The sequence below is a fragment of the Curcuma longa genome, chromosome 16 (genome assembly GCF_044706935.1).
Source record: "Curcuma longa cultivar G26 ecotype Majalengka, Jawa Barat chromosome 16, ITB_CL_G26_1.1, whole genome shotgun sequence".
Lineage (NCBI taxonomy): Eukaryota > Viridiplantae > Streptophyta > Magnoliopsida > Zingiberales > Zingiberaceae > Curcuma > Curcuma longa.
Window position 1 is genome coordinate 1,454,943 of NC_133876.1, and position 18,316 is coordinate 1,473,258.

Consider the following 18,316-nt stretch of genomic DNA (forward strand, 5'->3'; position numbering starts at 1 on the left):
CCGACCTAGTCAACATATGAAAAGGCATGAAGAGAAAGCAACATATGATGCACTACAACAAATTTGACTTTCCGCAGCGCGCAATTAAACTATCTGCAGCGCACATCGCATGCTACATAATCCTAAGCTGTTGAAACTTATAATACATCCGCAGCACGCGGGGCGCGCGCTGCAGAAAGGTGCATCTGCAGCACGCAGGCGCGCGCTGCGAAAAATTGCATCCGCAGCGCTCTGCCCGTGTGCTACGGATGCAACTTTCCGCAACGCACGCCCGCAAGCTGTGGATGCAATTTTCCACAGCGCACGTCCTGCGCACTGCGGATAATTATATTCTTAAGATACAATATACCTATATACACAAATATAATACAAATATAAATAATATAACCTGCTCAAAACTCTAACATTTATAATCCAACACACAAATACCACATACAAATATCAGATGTCGTCACATTCACAGTTATAAAATCAGAGCTCAAACAATGTGCATATATATCAGAGATAATTATCTACATTTAGTTAGATAAAACAATCCAAACAAAAATTCATCTTTACTACAAACAGTATATGGTCAAATTTATATCAGTCAGACAAAACTATAAACATTGATGCCCAAGCGACTGTGCTTCCTATTGCATCCTCAAGAAAAAATATCTCTTCGTTTGGTCGAATTAGCTCCACCTTCTCCACGAAAACTCTATCAATCCAAACTTTCCAATAAGATCCACCAAGAGAAACATGATGTACTTTTGCTTTTGGATCCATGGATGCAATTCGACCTTCTGCAACAGCTCCATCAACAGACCAATGAAGCAGCTTACATTTAGCATTAACACTGATATCTCCAGCACTCACCTTCTTTAGTTTTGACTATATAACAATAAAAAATAATTAATGATTAAACAAATTTTATAATAGAGCATGCTATAAATAATAAATGAAAGTATAATATTGTGTTAAGATAGTTACCTGAGCTACAACATTGCTATCGCCACTAATATAATTTCTAATACCGCTACCAATGCCACCACCAGCAACCTAATTTTACAAACAAATTAGTTATTGTTAGTCTAATACAAAAGAAATAAGGTAGAACAAATTCTCACATATTGAAAAGAGCAACTAGAGGAGAAAAATACATAACCGGCAAACTATTCTGTATATGAAATGCATATAAGAAAGAAGAAAATCAACAATAAGAAGAGATTCTATAAACAATCAGCAATAAGTGTGGAAAGAAGAAAATCTAAAACAGATAAGAAATGCATAACCAGCAATAAGCAAATTAGGAATTGTTCAAAGCTAATCAAGATCATTAAGAGATGGCATAGCTATATTTCATACTGCTTTAGAAGATAATGATGGCTATCCACGCTTAAATTAACATTGAAAGTATTGCCGTGGTATTGGTTATTCATTATAATCATAGCCTATATGACTTAATTACCTTAGGATGGGTGGATAAATAGAAATCACATTGAAAAGAGGAAAACAAATCTTTAGACTGCCGAAGCAATTATCATTCCTTGGAAACCAAAGAAGCATGAGAAATCAAATGAAACTGATACCATTTATTATCGTTGCAGCAATTATCATTCTGACTTGTCCAAGTACCAAAATCACACAATTCTACCTGTTCAATCTTAAAGTTCTTGTCTCCTACTATTAGAACTGATCAGCTAATGGTACATATATCTTGAAAGTTATACTTCACTACAAGATACATCATACATAAAACACTTCCTATTCCCAAAGCAGCATCTATTGCAGAAAGGATACGTTGATCACATACTACACTTCTGTTGTGTATCTTATTAATTGCATGCCCACTTCTGATCACATGCTGGAATTATGCCTTTATCACTGTTGTGTATTTTATTAATTGCATGCCCACACCTACACTCTCTCTTTCCTCTCCTTATGAGTCTCTCTTCCACTCCCCACCAAACTACACAAAGCTCCGTAGCTTTGGTTGTTTATGCTATCCATGGCTTCATCCCCATTCTACTCATAAACTTGAGTCACGATCCATCCCTTGTGTGTTTGTTGGGTATTCCCTCACCTAAAGTGCATATCTCTATCTTGATCCTTCTACTTCCAATATCTATATATCTCATCATGTCAAGTTTGTGGAATCTGTCTTTCCATTCAAATTCATCTTCGTCATCCAAGTCTAGAAACACTTTCAACTTGATTTCTATCAACATCATTTCTTCCCACTAAGGTTGTTCCACTCACCATGCCTGCAACCGCCTTGCCCCATGCTCAACTCCATCTGCTTGTCCATCTCCCATCCACTATTCCACATGCTCGATCAACCACACACCATATGAAATTTCACATCCCATTACCAAAACATCGATCTTAGCCAACCTGCCGTTGACCGAACCCCTTCCTTCGATTGCCTTGGACAAGCTAGCGACACCACCATTAGCACACAAAAACAACCCTCCCCTCCCTTGTCACTCTCCTCATACCCCCTCCCCTCTCCTAAACCCACCCACCAATACCCACACAATGGCCACTCAAGCTAAAAATAATATCCATACCCATCCAAAAACTTAATCTTACCTCTATCATCCCCTTATATCATCACATTGAGCTGCACTTAGTGACCTAAGCTCTCAAAGATCCTAAATGATGGTAGGCTATGTCTGAAGAGTATGATGCTCTTGTACAGAATGGAACATGGGAACTTGTCCTAGCTGATTCAACGAGAAATTTTGTTGGTTGTAAATGGATTTTTTGAATTAAACGTTACCTGATGACACTATTGACAGGTACAAAGTGAGACTAGTTGCTAAGGATTCCATCAACGTCCTAGTATTGATTATCATGACACGTTCAATCTGATTGTCAAACCTACGACTATTTACTTGGTGCTTAGTCTTGCTATTAGTTGTGGGTGGTCTTTTCGTCAACTTGATGTCAACAATACCTTTCTCCAAGGTCATCTCTTTGAAGATGTTTTTATGGCACAACCACTAGATTTTATTGATCATGATAATCCCACGCATGTATGCAAGTTACGCAAGGCTATATACGGTCTCAAACAAGCACCAAGAGCTTGGTACCATGAACTATGACAATTTCTTGTAGCCTCTAGGTTTAAAAATTCTCGTGCAAACACATCATTCTTTGTCTTCCTCAATGATAGTTTTCTAGTCTATCTCCTTTTGTATGTTTTTGGCAACAATGTTACGTACTGCAGTTCAACGGTTATTGATCTTCTTTCCAAAAGATTTTTCATTAAAGATCATGATGATTTGAGCTACTGTCTTGGTGTTGAAGTTGTCACTACCTCCACCGGATTAGTTATCTCTCAACAGAGGGATATCACAAATCTTCTTCCTCGTACAAATATGACTAGGGCCAAATCTATCACCACTCCTCTTGCCACTAAGCCAATACTTATAGTCTATTCTAGAATTCCATTAATTGATTCTTCTAAATACCAAACCATTATTGGCAGTCTCCAATATTTGTGTCTTACTCGTCTTGATATTGCATATGCAATTATCGACCTACTACTGATCATTGGAATGTTGTCAAACGCTTACTTCATTATCTTTCTAGTACAAACTTCATTATCTTTCAGATTGATCTCTTCCTTTCACAAGATGTATATTGAAGCGTAGAGGAAGAGGAATGAATGTTTCAGTGATTGGAGTTCGTGAAAGAATGAAAGAGAATGAATAATTACATCTCCAATCGTCAAACTGAGTTTTTATGAGATTCTCGACATCAGTCGACTGCTCCCTGAGTCAGTCGACTGATGGACTTCAACGGCTAATTAATTAGCGTTTAATTCTCCAACTGTCATCCCAACGGTCATCCATCAGTCGACTGCCCCATCACCAGTCGACTGGTCCAAGAAAACCACTCGACCAATCTTGCTGTGTGCTTTTGAATCAAGTCACTAGTCGACTGATGGCAGTGTCAGTCAACTAGTCAAGTTGAAACTCCCCTTTCAGCTTCCTTCTTCATCCCTTAGCCTTGACGCAAGCCTTCAAACGTCTTCCACAAGCCTCGTGCCCTTTCTTGCACTTGCTTGAGACGTTTTCCTCAGCTTCGTCGTGCTAAATCTCCCTTTGCCAAGAGGTCGTGCCTCCGGGACTTCACCATTTGCCAAGTCTTCTAACCTGAACTTTTCTGTGAACTCAATTCACACAAGTTAGATCACCAACATTATCTAACTTAAACTTGTTTTAGCCAAACATTAAAATTTAATTTCTCTTGGGGGCAACTGCACCAATAGACATGAGCTTAGCCGATGTGCTTTTAGGAATTAAATTCTTAGAACATCAGAACGACTTGTTCTAAGTCAATTGCATTATGTGGACAAGATTTTTGAGAAAATCAATGATAGTGATATTGCATTGGCACTAACTCTGATAGATAAAAGTCAACATCTATTAAAAAATTGAAAAGAGAGCATCTCTCAAATAAAGTACTCCAGAGTGATTGGAAGTCTAATGTACTTAATGAGCTATACGTGATTAGACTTAACCTATGCAGTAAGTAAATTGAGTATATACACAAATAACCCTGGTGTTGAACACTAAAAAAGGATAATAAGAGTACTAAAGTACTTAAGGTATACTCATAATTATGAATTGTACTATACAAGATATCCTGTTGTGATCGAAGGATACAACGATATGAATTGGATATCTAACATGAAAGACTAATTCTACGAGTGGATATTTATTCACTTTGAGAAGTACAACCTTTCATGAAAATATTCTAAGAAAATCATAATAATCAGATCCACGATAGAATCTGAGTTTGTAACTTTTGACAAACGTGATAAATTAAAAGACTGAATGACTATAATAATTCTTAGAAGATGTTCTTAAATGATCGAAATCTGTGTTTGCAATTTGCATACATTGTGATAGTCAATTAGTAATTGATCAGACAAATACCATTAGGCAACTACTCTCAATGACAGTTATCATCGTTGACTATGTAAAATCAAAAGATAACTTAGTGGATTCGCTAACCAAATGGTTAAACAGAGAGTTAATTGTAAATCATCATAAGGAATGTGTTTGATGCCGACGAAAAATATTGATGCAAAGAAAACCTAACCTATGCAGACTCGAGTTCTCAAGAATTAGGTTTAAAGGGACAACTTAACCGCACCGATTAATTAGATCACTATAGAGGAACAACCCAATGGACTAGTGAAGGATGAAGATTAAGTACATAACTTTTAATGATTGAATAGAGTAAAATGGATTACTCTTGTGAGATTATTTAAATGAGAAAGAAATGGGGCCGCTTTGAACAGAATTAGAAGACCTAATTCTTAGAACTTCTCACAAAACTAAGCGTGTTCATGGACAAGAACAAACACACTCATGAGAATTAAGTTATATCATGGAGAATCCTGGGTGAGATGTATAAATGCTTGCACAAATGACAGAATAGTTAAAGATTGCATCTATTATCAGCCAATAAGCATGCATGTTTTTACAAGGAACAGTTCAAAAGGTAAAACCTACCTATTGTATACTGAACTCAAATGTTGAATGTTATCACTCACGTAGGGTATTGTTAAAAATTTGAATGGAAACAAGAGAGGTGGGAAGGAAGGAAACTCCATTGTGAATGAGACTTTAGTCCCACATTGGGGGTTTCATGATATTATAGTTGGTTTATAATGTATCACAAGTATTGAAGTTGTGAACATATATATATAAGAGAAGAGACTCTTTTTCATACGTGGTCCTGTAGGGGTGCAAATTTAGGGTCCAGATTGTACTGAATCAAGTTGACTTGTATGTGAGCATAACTTATGTGTGTCAAATATCGGATCGATCTAGGTAAAATTTGCCCATGCGAATCAACTTGTATTTTGCCACATGAATCCTTTTTTGGGGAATTTCATAAGTGTGTAATGGATGCATTAATCGATGAATAATGAAGAATATGTAATCGTCGAGTGAAATGGCTGAATGGTTTACGTTAAGTCAGGCCGATAAAGGAGACAGTAATGGCCTTTATTCGACCATTTATTGGTATTTATTGTTATGAAAGGTCGAAGCTCCTATATAAGGGGGCTAAGACCTTGGACAGAAATAACAAAAAAGCAAATCCTTCCACCGTCGTTCCTTTATTTTCTTCTTCTATTGTGCACTCGCTCGACAATCTATTCGTGATAGCATTCAGATACAACTTAGTTCACCACGATTGACTCGTGCTTGGTGGTGATCGCGGTGTGTTGTTGAATCTTGGGAAACATACACCCATCGTAATCTTGAAGTACCGTTGGACAGGATGAATCTGTTTTAAGAAAATGCGTCAAACTTAGGCCTCAACATCTTCCTTTCCCGACTTGGTTCACAAGCAGTGACAACTCACTCGGCGATTGGGTCACTCGGGAGCTCAGACACTCGACATCCCAACTCAATACTTGGTAACTTGGGCGATAAACACTTAAGCTGCTTGGACCTTGCGACTCTTGGGACTAATCGAGAGCACTCAACTTTGCTCAGTGACATCCCACTTGGACTTGAGAAGTCCACTCGATAGTTCAACAGACAGATACTAGATTGGCTTGAAGTAGCTCGGGCACTCAGCAACTTGACTACTTCGACCTCATGGTACTTGGCATTTGGTAGCTTAGTTCGACCATGTTAAGAACTAGCCTGACAGTTTGAGATTATCAACATAAATCATCTGACAAATAAGTCTAAAGTTGATTTCAATTGTAATATCAATTTAGCATACTCCTCTATATCTCTGACGAAGATTTTCCAATAGTGTGAGTGCCTCCCCAAGTGAACTTACCTTCCTGGGCAAGGCTTTTTCAAGTACTAAAGGGGACGGTATCATCTTCATACACATGTCACCTTCCAACCATCCATGATAGGCCCTATTGACTGTCACTTGGCTATGCCCAATGGCGTTACTAACAACGACCGTTTTATCAATTGCGGTTGTCAAGGATGGTCGTAGGAGATGGACGGTCATTTCAAATTAAGGGATCTGACTTTGTAGGAATGTTCCTGGCCAGAAGTGTTTCCATAGCATATATTGATGAGAGGATGTTTTTGATCGGAGATGTTCCCATAATATGTATCGGTGTGAAGGGATGTTGTCACGCCCCGAGAAGGCCATCCGAAAAATTTCGGCAGCACCTCCCCAGTAACTATGACAATTCCTAAAAATACAAACAAATATACGCGACCACAAACGGTCGGAATGAGGACTACACGTCCCACAAGCAATATGCAATGTAAACAAACACACCTAAATATCAATCGAACCTAAGCATGATGGGGTTTTTGGGGTTTTCGAAATAAAATGTAGATTCAAAATCCGTAAATGAAACAAACTACAAGTTGCTAAACTAAAACTAAAGTTATTGAATTAAAGCATGGACTAATCTATAACTGCAACAAACCTAACTGACAATTCATGATGCAAGGAAGAAAAAAACTTGGCACACAACAGTGAAGCAAAGAAAGGAACCTTCCTAGTTAACTATTTCTGATTTTTCAAAGAATGATTGGCACGCAATAGTGAAGCAAAGAACTTAAGCTTGGCACAAAGCTAATACTAACCATTCTATCATTGTGCACTCACCCAATCAATAACTTGCATTCAAAATGTTTCAACGAATTAGAGTAACTGACACACAACAGTTCCAAGAGAATTTCAGATTTTTAGTATCAAAACCCAAATCCTATCCATACTCAAACCTTAACTGTATCAGCCCTTCATTACCAAAAGAAAACCAAATCCTACAATCAACTAACAACAGCTCACTGCATTCATTGAAAAACCGATCAAATGAGCAACCAAAATGGATTCTATCAGGTAATTTCAGAAACAAATGCTCGGCTAAGCTGATATTTTCGAAATTGGGTTGGCACGGGAGATTTCAGCACAGAACAATGAATCCAAGGGTGGCACGGCACAGTGTCATCAAAACTATCAGACAACCAACAGAAATTGAAGTTAAAAGAACATTAAATGAAACTAAACAAGATTGACTAACAATAGGAATTAACAACACGGAAGCAATTCAAGGGTTTAGATAACAACCGGTTACTGAAAATGCAAGAAAAATAGCAAAATGCAGTAAACTGAAGAACAGAAATCAGAAAACATCCACAGATTCCTTTCCCCTTGTTTCTCCTCAACTCGGTGTCAATCAAGCCGATGAATCCACAATGTGGCTTCAATAACTCCTTCGGAAGCTCGAAATTGGTCGTCGTGTGGTTTTCTCGCTGCCGGCTCCACAAAATCCCGAAGAAACCCTCTCCGGAACAAAACAGAGCCTTGGACGAAGCTATTTGGAGCTGCAAAACCGGGATTCTCTCCTCCTCCTTGCACTGATGAGATTGCTGGATTCTTGGACCTGTTCCGTGATCTTCAGAGAACCCCTCGTTGACGCACAGCTTCGGATCGTCCAGCAAATCGCCGGAACAAGAAGGAACAGAGGAGACGACGCCGGAGAAACCCTCGCCGGCGCAGCGCCTTCCCGCTGCCAGATTTCACTCAACGAACCAGATTTGGACTTCTCAAGGACCAAGGATTGCAACGGAATTGGATTGGGTGGATGGGAGCTCGCCGTTTGCTACGTCGCCGAACAGAACAGGCTCCGCGCGAAGAAGATGAACAGTGACGGCGAGTCACTGTTCATCGGGTAAGGTTTTGGCTTTAATACTGCTGATTAATCAAGTGATCTGAGCCTTTGATTTTGAATCCGACGGCCACATTTGATCTGAGCTCTAGGGCTTCTTAGGGTTTCCAAAAAATTGTGAAATTTTGATCAGGCTCGATCCGAGTCATATCCTCCATGTTGGCTTGATCAATTTGACAAATTTGACTTGATTTGACCGCGGTTGAGCTCGAGTTGGATCCGGTTTAGCCCTAAAATCAATAAAAATCAAATTAAATGAAAAATTACCATTAAATCATAAAAATTATAATCAAGCCTCAAATTATGCAATAAATGACAATTAAGATCAAATCGATTGAAGAAGGCATTTTGTAATTTCAAGGAGAATTCGAGCAATGTAAAATGCCCAAAATTGAATCGATTAAAAATGCATAAAACCCTAGCTCATCAAAGTTTTTCCTTGGTCTGGAGGTAAGACAAGGAAAGACGGGTATCTTTGTATCCCAGGAGGCATATGCAAAGGAGATTTTGAAGAAGTACAAGATGGAGTCTTGCAATCCGGTTTCAACACCAATGGAACCAGGTGCAAAACTCTCTAAGTTTGATGGAGGAGAACGAGTCGACGCAAGCAAATACCGGAGTTTAGTGGGAAGCCTTCGCTATCTCACATGTACAAGGCCGGACCTTGCATTAAGTGTCGGCATTGTAAGTCGGTTCATGGAGGAGCCAGTTCATTCACATTGGAAGGCATTGAAGCGAATCCTACGGTACATCAAAGGAACAGTGTCACTTGGGTTATTCTATACAAATGCGGCATTACAAGTTGGTCGGGTACTCCGACAGCGATTGGTGTGGAGACTTGGACGATCAAAAAAGCACATCGGGTTATGTGTTTTTTATGGGTGACACGGCGTTTACCTGGCTTTCAAAGAAGCAACCGATCGTGACACTCTCGACATGTGAAGCTGAATATGTGGCAGCATCTTTGTGTGTACGTCATGCGATATGGCTCAGAAATTTATTGGGGAACTTGGAGCAACAACAACTCGGTGCGACTGTAATACGAGTTGACAACAAATCAGCAATTGAGTTTGAGCAAGAACCCGGTGAATCATGAGAGACGCAAGCATATTGATGTTCGTTTCACTTCATTCGAGATCAAGTGAAGGAAGGAAGTGTGGAATTACTGCATGTGGCAAGTCGGGACCAAGTCGCAGATATCTTCACGAAACCGCTACCAACGATACTTCTCGACAACTGCAAAAGACTGATTGGCATGAAAGATGGCAGAAGCATTTAAGTTTATGGGGGAGTATTGTTGAATAAACATTAAATGTCCATTTTCTTTAGTTATTTCAGCAGTTTTAGGAATATGAAATGTCAAGAGTCAACAATTACTCTTAGATAATGGTTTTTAATTGCCTAGAGTTAAGTTTATTTCAGTTTTAGAAGGGTAGACTACATCCTATAAATAAGTCATTGTATTGCTTGCAAGGAGATATAGAATCGAAGAAGAAAAGCCTCTCTTCTAAATTTTTCTCCACAAGTTTTTTAAACTTTTCTCCACAAGTCCACATATAGTTTGTTATCATCCAATTATCTTTCTACAGGATTGTTTTTGTGTGCTAATGGTGGTGTCGCTAGTTTGTCCAAGGCAATCGGAGGAAGGGGTTCGGTCAATGGAAGTTTGGCTAAGATCGATGTTTTAGTAATGAGATGTGAAATTTCATATGGTGTGTGGTTGACCGAGCATGTGGAATGGTGGATGGGAGATGGACAAGGAGATGGAGTAGAGCAAGGGGCAAGGCGGTTGAGGGCATGGTGATGAGTGGAACAACCTTAGTGGAAGAAATGATGTTGATGGAAATCAAGTTGAAAGTGTTTCTAGACTAGAACAACGAAGATGAGTTTGAATGGAAAGGCAAATTCCACAAACATGACATGACGAGATATGTAGATTTTGGAAGTAGAAGGATCAAGATAGAGATGTACTTTAGGTGAGGGAATACCCAACAAAAACACAAGGGATGGATTGAGACTCAAGTTTGTGACTAGAATGGGGACGAAGCCATGGATAGAATAAACAACCAAAGCTACGGAGCTTTGTGTAGTTTGGTGGGGAGTGGAAGAGAGACTCATAAGAAGAGGAAAGAGAGAGTGTATGTGTGGGCATGCAATTAATAAGATACACAATAGTAGTAAAGATATAATTCCAGTATGTGATCAGAAGTGAGGCATGAGTGAGGAGAGAGAGGTTGGTTTCAACAATATGTCAATGTTGATGTTCGGAGAGACCATTATGTTCAGGTGTATGTGGGGGAGAGGTAAGATGAGAAATTCTATTAAGAGATAAAAAGTGATATAATGCTTAATATTCTCCCCGATTATTAGAGTAAAGAGTGACAATAGAAAATTTAAAGAAATTTTCTACTAGTGCCTTAAAGCGGAAAAAACATCATAAACATGAGATATCTTCTTTAAGGGATAATACCATGTGTAGCATGTGAAATGATCAATGAAAATAACATAATACTTGAAGGGCCTTGATCATATGTTGCAAACATGAGCACTTAGTATAAACTATTTTTTTTAAAAAAATCACTTCTTTAAATCTAAACACTAAATCCTAAAAAAAAATATTTTATGCTAGGCGCTCAACAGTCAACATAAGATGTGCAGCATATCATTTGCCAATACTTGAAATCATCAACAGAGTAAATAGGAGAGGTCCAAACATCAAAAAATATAACTTGTAAAGGGTGAGATGATCAATTGTAGAGTAGAAAAAGGAAGTTTGTGATTTTTATTGCTTAGGCACGCATTGCAATGAGAGTTTTGTGACATAGAATAAGATAAAGAACAGGTTGACATAATATGCTGAAGATAGGTGATGATGGATGCCCTAATCTAGAGTGCCACTCAGACGACGTGATCTTCATTTTGGAAAAGGCAACAAGCGGAGAAGACAATTTTGAAGGTTGGCCAATCATAGACACCATCTTTAGTATTACCCATCAAAAGGGTTGCCCCATTACTTAGGTCCTTCACATGAAAAATAGTAGGTAAGAATTCAATATAATAGAAACGTGATTAGTATTGCAAAATTGATAGATTGAAATGAGGTTCTTTTTCATGTTAGTATTGCAAAATCAAGTGCGAGTAGGTGTAGGAAGAGTAGTATAACTGGTGTGGGTAATTTGAAGACCCGCACCATCACCGATCATAACGTCATCATACCCTGCATAAGGAGTATGAAGCGACAGATCAGTATTCAAGTCCGTGGTGACATGGTGCGATGCTCCACTGTCAAGCAACCATGTGGGGGTGTTAATTGTCTCAAGAGATGGAAAGTGTGCACACGGTGGTCATGGTGATGTAGGATGTGGAGCCTGTGATTGTGTTGTTGTTGAAGCCATTAATGAGGATTGAATGACGACAAGTCAAAAAAAAAGAGCACCATTTGGCAGTGTGTCCTTGAGCACCACATCCTTGGCAATACCCAAGATGTTGACATGGTGGAGGTCGGTCATTGCGCCGAGCATGGGATTGTTTTCTTTAACTGTGAACGATAGTTGTGGAAGGGCACCAAGAGGGAGGAGATGGTCGCCAAGATTGATTGTTGTGTCGATTGATAGGATTGGTGGTGGCTGAAAAGGGTGATGATGATGCCTATGATTGTTGGAAGCATGCCTCCTTGTTGATGAGTTTTTCATGAATTTCATCAAAGGAGATAGGTATTTCAGGAGCATTAACTGCATCAACAATTCCTTTATATTCCTCCCCAAGACCTTCAAGGATCTTATTAATGAGACCTTCATCACAATAGGTTTTTCAAGAAGTGCAAGTTCATCAGCCCGATTTTTGATGAATTGCATATACTCAGAGATCGTCCTGGAGTCCTTGACACAGTTTTTCAATTGGTCCTTGATTTGTTTGATGTGGCCACAAGATGGTTTGGCATAGGGATTAGCCAAAGTGGTCCAAGTCTCTCGAGAGGTGGTGGTGTGGGCAAGAAGAGGTTGGATGGATAGAGAGGCTACATTAAGAAGTGCACTAAACAGATCGTCTGCACATCCATATTGAGTAGGCAGGATTTGTAGTCAAGTTACCATTAACAGTGACAATTGTTGTGGGACTAGAATGAGAACCATCAAGAAAACCACAGATATCATATCCTTCTAGTAGACTTTGGATTTGGAGGCTCCATGTGATTTAGCTGGAGGTGGTCAATTTTGTGATGTTTGTAGTGTTGATAGTAACAAGAGGATTATTTGGTTCTTGAGTATTTTGAATTGTGATATGAGCAGTGGAAGATGCAAAGATGTCTTCAAAAGCCATTATGATGGTAGAAAATATAAAGAGTTTTGAGAGAGGGAAAGTGATAGGTTGTCGCTCTGATACCATATAAGATTTGAGAATTACTATTCTATATAAAGATAAAATATATATACAAGTACAAGATGAGATTAGGTTTTCTCAATTATAATAAATAAATAATTAAATATTCTAAATCTAGTTAGTTGTATAATCTATGAGATTTATTGTCAAGGCAATACCTCCTGCGTCGTGACCAACTGTAGTTTTTCGATTTACCTCTCACAAATGGTTGTGGGGCCGATAAGGGCCAGATTTTACCTTTTTGTAGAAGAGATTTATTGTCATCTCAAAATATTTTACAAAATCAATATAGGAAACTAAATAATTATTGATATACACAGTAAATTAATTCCTTTAATAATAAAAAGTGATAGCTTTGGATGGAAAAGTGTCGGTTTGGGTTTTGCCCGATACCGGCACCTATGTATAATGTATAATAACAAGCCACGGTGGTGGGCCTACCATATGTTTTCTTCACGATGAGTTGATTTGATTAAGAAAATATAATGATAGTGAGAACTTTTATAATTTTATGTGTTTTATATAATTAATTAATTCAGGTAGGTTTTCAATTTAACATTCTAAATAATTCAACACAAATAATGATTTTTTTTGATGAATTAATTAATGTATCCCTATAAGAACGTAAATGATGGTTAAGACGGTGAAATTAATTAGAAGCAATGTTGACTTATTGTTAAAGGTTAAATTCTACATCGATATGATGTAAATGGAAAGTCTTGCGGAGAGAATTATATGCCTTCCTTGGATCGCTTAAATAGGCGTCGGAAGCATATTCTGGTTGTTGGCTTTTGCTCTCTGCCTCCTTGTCATCTTGGAAGATTGTCCACCACTCGCTGCGAGTGCTGCAAGTGTCGGAAATTTAAATGTAAACAAGAGAGGTGGGAAGTAAGGAGATTCCATTGTGAATGAGATTTTAATCTTACGTTAAAAGTTTTATAGTATTTTGATTGATTTATAATATATCATAAATATTGAAGTTATAAATATATACAAGGAAAGAGACACTCTCTCATGCGTGGGCCCGTAGGAGAGTGCCTAACGCCTAGATTACACTGAACTAAATTGACTCATATGCAAGCATGATTTGCTACATCAAATGTCAGATCGATCAAGGTAAAATTTATCCAAGCTAATCAGCTTGTGTTTTGTCACATGAATCTTTTTTTTTTGTTAATTGCTTAAGTGTGTAATAGATGCATTAATCGATGATTAATGGAGAATCTGTAATCGCGTGAAATGACCGAGTGGTTAACGTTTCAAGTCAGACGGATAAAGGAGGCAGTAATGGCCTTTAGTTGGGCATTTATTGGTATTTACGGCTACAAAAGGTCGGAGCTCTTATATAAGGATGTTAAGACCTTGAGCAAAAATAGGGAGAGACACACTACGAATAAGCATAATCCTTCCATTGTTGTTCCCTTATTGTCTTCTCTCTGTCATGCACTCGCTCAATAGTCTACCTATGATAGTGTTCAGGTATAACTCAGTTCACCGCGATCAACCCGTGCTTGATGGTGATCATGGTTTGCCATTGTATACTAGAAAACATACTTTCATCATAACCTTGAAGCACCGATAGAGGAATGGATTTGTTTTAAGAAAATTACATCAAATGCAGGCCTCGACATCTCTTTTTGATTAACTCGGCAGCTCGGTTCAGCACTTGGTGTCCCAACTCCCCTTGGCATCTCGACGGATTAGTACTCATCGACTCGACACTCGGCTTCCCAACTCAATACTTGGCAACTCGACAGGTCGGGCACTAGAAGTCCCAACTCGACAACCTACTTGAGCGACAAGCACTCGAACAGCTCAGACCTCACAACTCTCAAGACCACTTGAGAGCATTAGGCTTCGCTCAGTGACATCCCACTCGGACTTGAGAAATCCACTCGATAGACCGACAGACAAATACCAGCTTGGTTAGATCGACTCATCATCTTGGGCACTCAACAACTCGACTAATTTGAGCTCGCGATACTTGGCATTTGGTAACTCAGCTTAACCATACCAGGAGCCAGCTTAGTAGTTTGAGATTATTAGCTCAGGCCATCTGATAGATAAGTCTGAAGTTGATTTCAATTGTAATTTTAATTCAACATATTCCCTTATATCTCTAGTGAAAATTCTCTAAAAGTCTTAAAATAGATTTGTTATATTGAGATGATCACAGAAATGTTTCAATTAATGATGGGGAAAAGTCAAAGAAGTTCACTAGGTTGAACTTCAAATGGTGGCAGCAGAAGATACTCTTCTACCTGACTATGCTAAATCTGGCTTGGTTCTTGATTAAGGAACCTCCCAAGATCGATGATTGAGAATGTGACTGATGTCTAGAACAATAATATAGTGGAGGCATGGAATTATTTTGAGTTCTTATGCTGAAACTACATCCTCAATTATCTTGCCAACTTATTATACGTTGTGTATAGCATGATGAGAATAGTTATGGAACTATGGGAGTCTCTGAACAAGAAGATGGAGAATACAAGGGCTAAGAAATTTATTATGGGTCAATTCCTAGACTACAAAATGATTGACTCCAAGACGATGATCAACCAAGTCCAAGAGCTTCAAGTGATCTTGCATGAGATTCACTCAGAGGACATGATACTGAGTGAAACCTTCCAAGTGGCAATAATCATTGAGAAGTTGTCTCTCGGCTGGAAGGATTTCAAGAATTATTTGAATCATAAACAAAAGGAGATGAATGTAGAGGAACTCGTTGTTAGACTTTGCATTGAAGAAGACAACAAGAGTTCAGAGAGAAAGTTATTCTCTTAGGCTACTGTAAATGCTAATGCGGTCGAGCACGATCAAAATTTGAAATGAAAGAATTCCAAATCTTCGAAAATAGGAGCCAGAGGAGGCATAAACAAGAAGAAGTTCTCTAGAAAATACTTTAATTGTGACCGAGTCAGTCATAAATCTTCGGAGTGCAGGAAGCCAAAGAAGAAGAAGGAGGTCAAGCTGAATGAGGGACCATAAATAGACTACCTTTGTGTCGTGGTCTTTGAACTGAACCTGGTGGGTTCAAACCTGCGATAATAGTGGATCGATATCGGTGCCACCAAACATGTGCTGCAACAAGGAGCTGTTTGACAACTTTAAAGAAGTCAAAGATGGAGACAAATTGTTCATGGAGAACTCAACAACCTTGAACATCAATGGCCAAGGTAAAGTGGTGTTGAAGATGACCTCGAACAAGGAGCTCACTCTAAATAATATACTACATGTTCCAAAGATTCGGAATAATTTAATATCTGAATCACTTTTGAGCAAGCATGACTTCTGCATTATTTTTTAGTCGAACAAAGTTATATGTCCAAGAATGAAATGTTTGTCAAAAAGAGTTATATAACTGATGGACTGTTTAAGTTCAGTATAATGACTATTAGGTATAAGGTTAATAAAAATAAAAAATTCTTCCATTTATATGCTTGAGTCTTCTTGTTTATGGCATGATAGACTATGATATATTAACTACGATGTATTACGTAGATTAATAAATATGAAAAGCATACTTACATTCCACTTTAACCCGAAACACAAGTGTAAGACTTATTTTGAAGTGAAAATGACAATGTCATTCTTTTAACACGTTGAAAGAAGCAATGAGCAATGGCGTAGCCAGGGGTGGCTGTACTGGGCTCCAGCCCAGTGCAATCCAACCATTTTCAATTTAATTTATTAAATTAAAATTTAAAAAAATTAAAATATTCTAATTCAGTCCATTGATTAGCCCAGGGTAGTTGTTGATTTTGATTACGCCATTGGCAATGAGTCACTCGGTCTAATCCACACTGACATGTGAGACCTAAAAGGGGTACTAACACATGGTGGGAATAAGTACTTCATCACTTTTCTAGATGATAACACAAAATATAATTATGTGCATCTTTTCAAAAATAAGGATGAAGTTACAGAGAAATTTATTCTCTATAAAAATGCGGTTGAAAACTAACTTAATAAAAAGATTAAGGTGGTACAAAGTGATCGAGACGATGAATATATATCATTGTCCACTGAGTTGTGTGTTAAATATGATATCATACACAAAACAACAGCTCCCTATGCTCCTTAACAAAATGAAGTTGCTGAGAGGAAAAATCGTACTTTAAAAGAGATAATGAATGATCTTCTATTAAACTCTAGACAGCTAGAGCATATGTGGGGAGAAGTTGTGTTAACAGTTAATTACTTTTTGAATAAAGTACCCCAAAAGAAAATAGATAAGAATCCTTATGAGTTGTAGAATGGAAGATAATCATCTTACAAATACTTGCGAATGTGAGGGTGTCTTGTATAAATTTTGGTGCATGATCCAAAAATGATTAAGATAGAATCAAAAATTGTTGATTGCATATTTATTGGATATGCACATAACAACAATGCTTACCATTTCCTTGTGTATGAGTCTCAAATATCGAAGATACACAAGAAATCGATTATTGAATAGAGAAATACCTCATTCTTCGAACATGTATTTCCATGTTAGATCGGAGAGGAAGTAGGTTCCTCAAAATGAGCATATGAAACACAAGAATAAGAAGATGATGGTGAACTAGTTGAGGTTGAGCTCAGACAGAATAAAAGAGCTTGAGTGAAAAAATTTTCAGAACAGATTTTATCACTTTTTATTGGAAAGAGAGCCCTAGAGTTACTCAGAAACAGTAAGATCTTTTGATGAACCTCATTGGAAAAAGACAATTGTATTTAAAATTAACTCTAAGTTACAAAATCACACTTGGAAACTTGTGGATCTTCCTCCCGGAAGTAAGCCACTAGATTGCAAGTGGATTTTCAAAAAAACATGAAATCAGATGGTACAATTAATGAGTACAAGACTATATTGGTAATTAAAGGTTATTGACAATGTGAAGGCCTTGATTACTTTGATACGTATTCTCCTGTATCGAGGATAACTTCATCAGAGTGTTGTTGGCTATCGTCGCTTTATGAAATTTAGAAATACATCAAATGGATGTAAAGATCGCTTTTCTAAATGAGATTTAGAAAAAGAAATCTACATGGACCAATTTGAATGATTTACTATGCAAGGGTAGGAAAATAAGGTTTGTAGATTGATAAAGTTGTTATATGACTTGAAACAAGCTCTAAAGCAGTGACATGAGAAGTTTGATAATGTCATGAAGGAAAGTAGATTCAAGATCAATGATATGATAAATGTGTTTATATGAAAACCATAGGAAATGACTATGTCATTTTATATCTTTATATAGATGACATACTTATAATTGAGAGCAATAATAA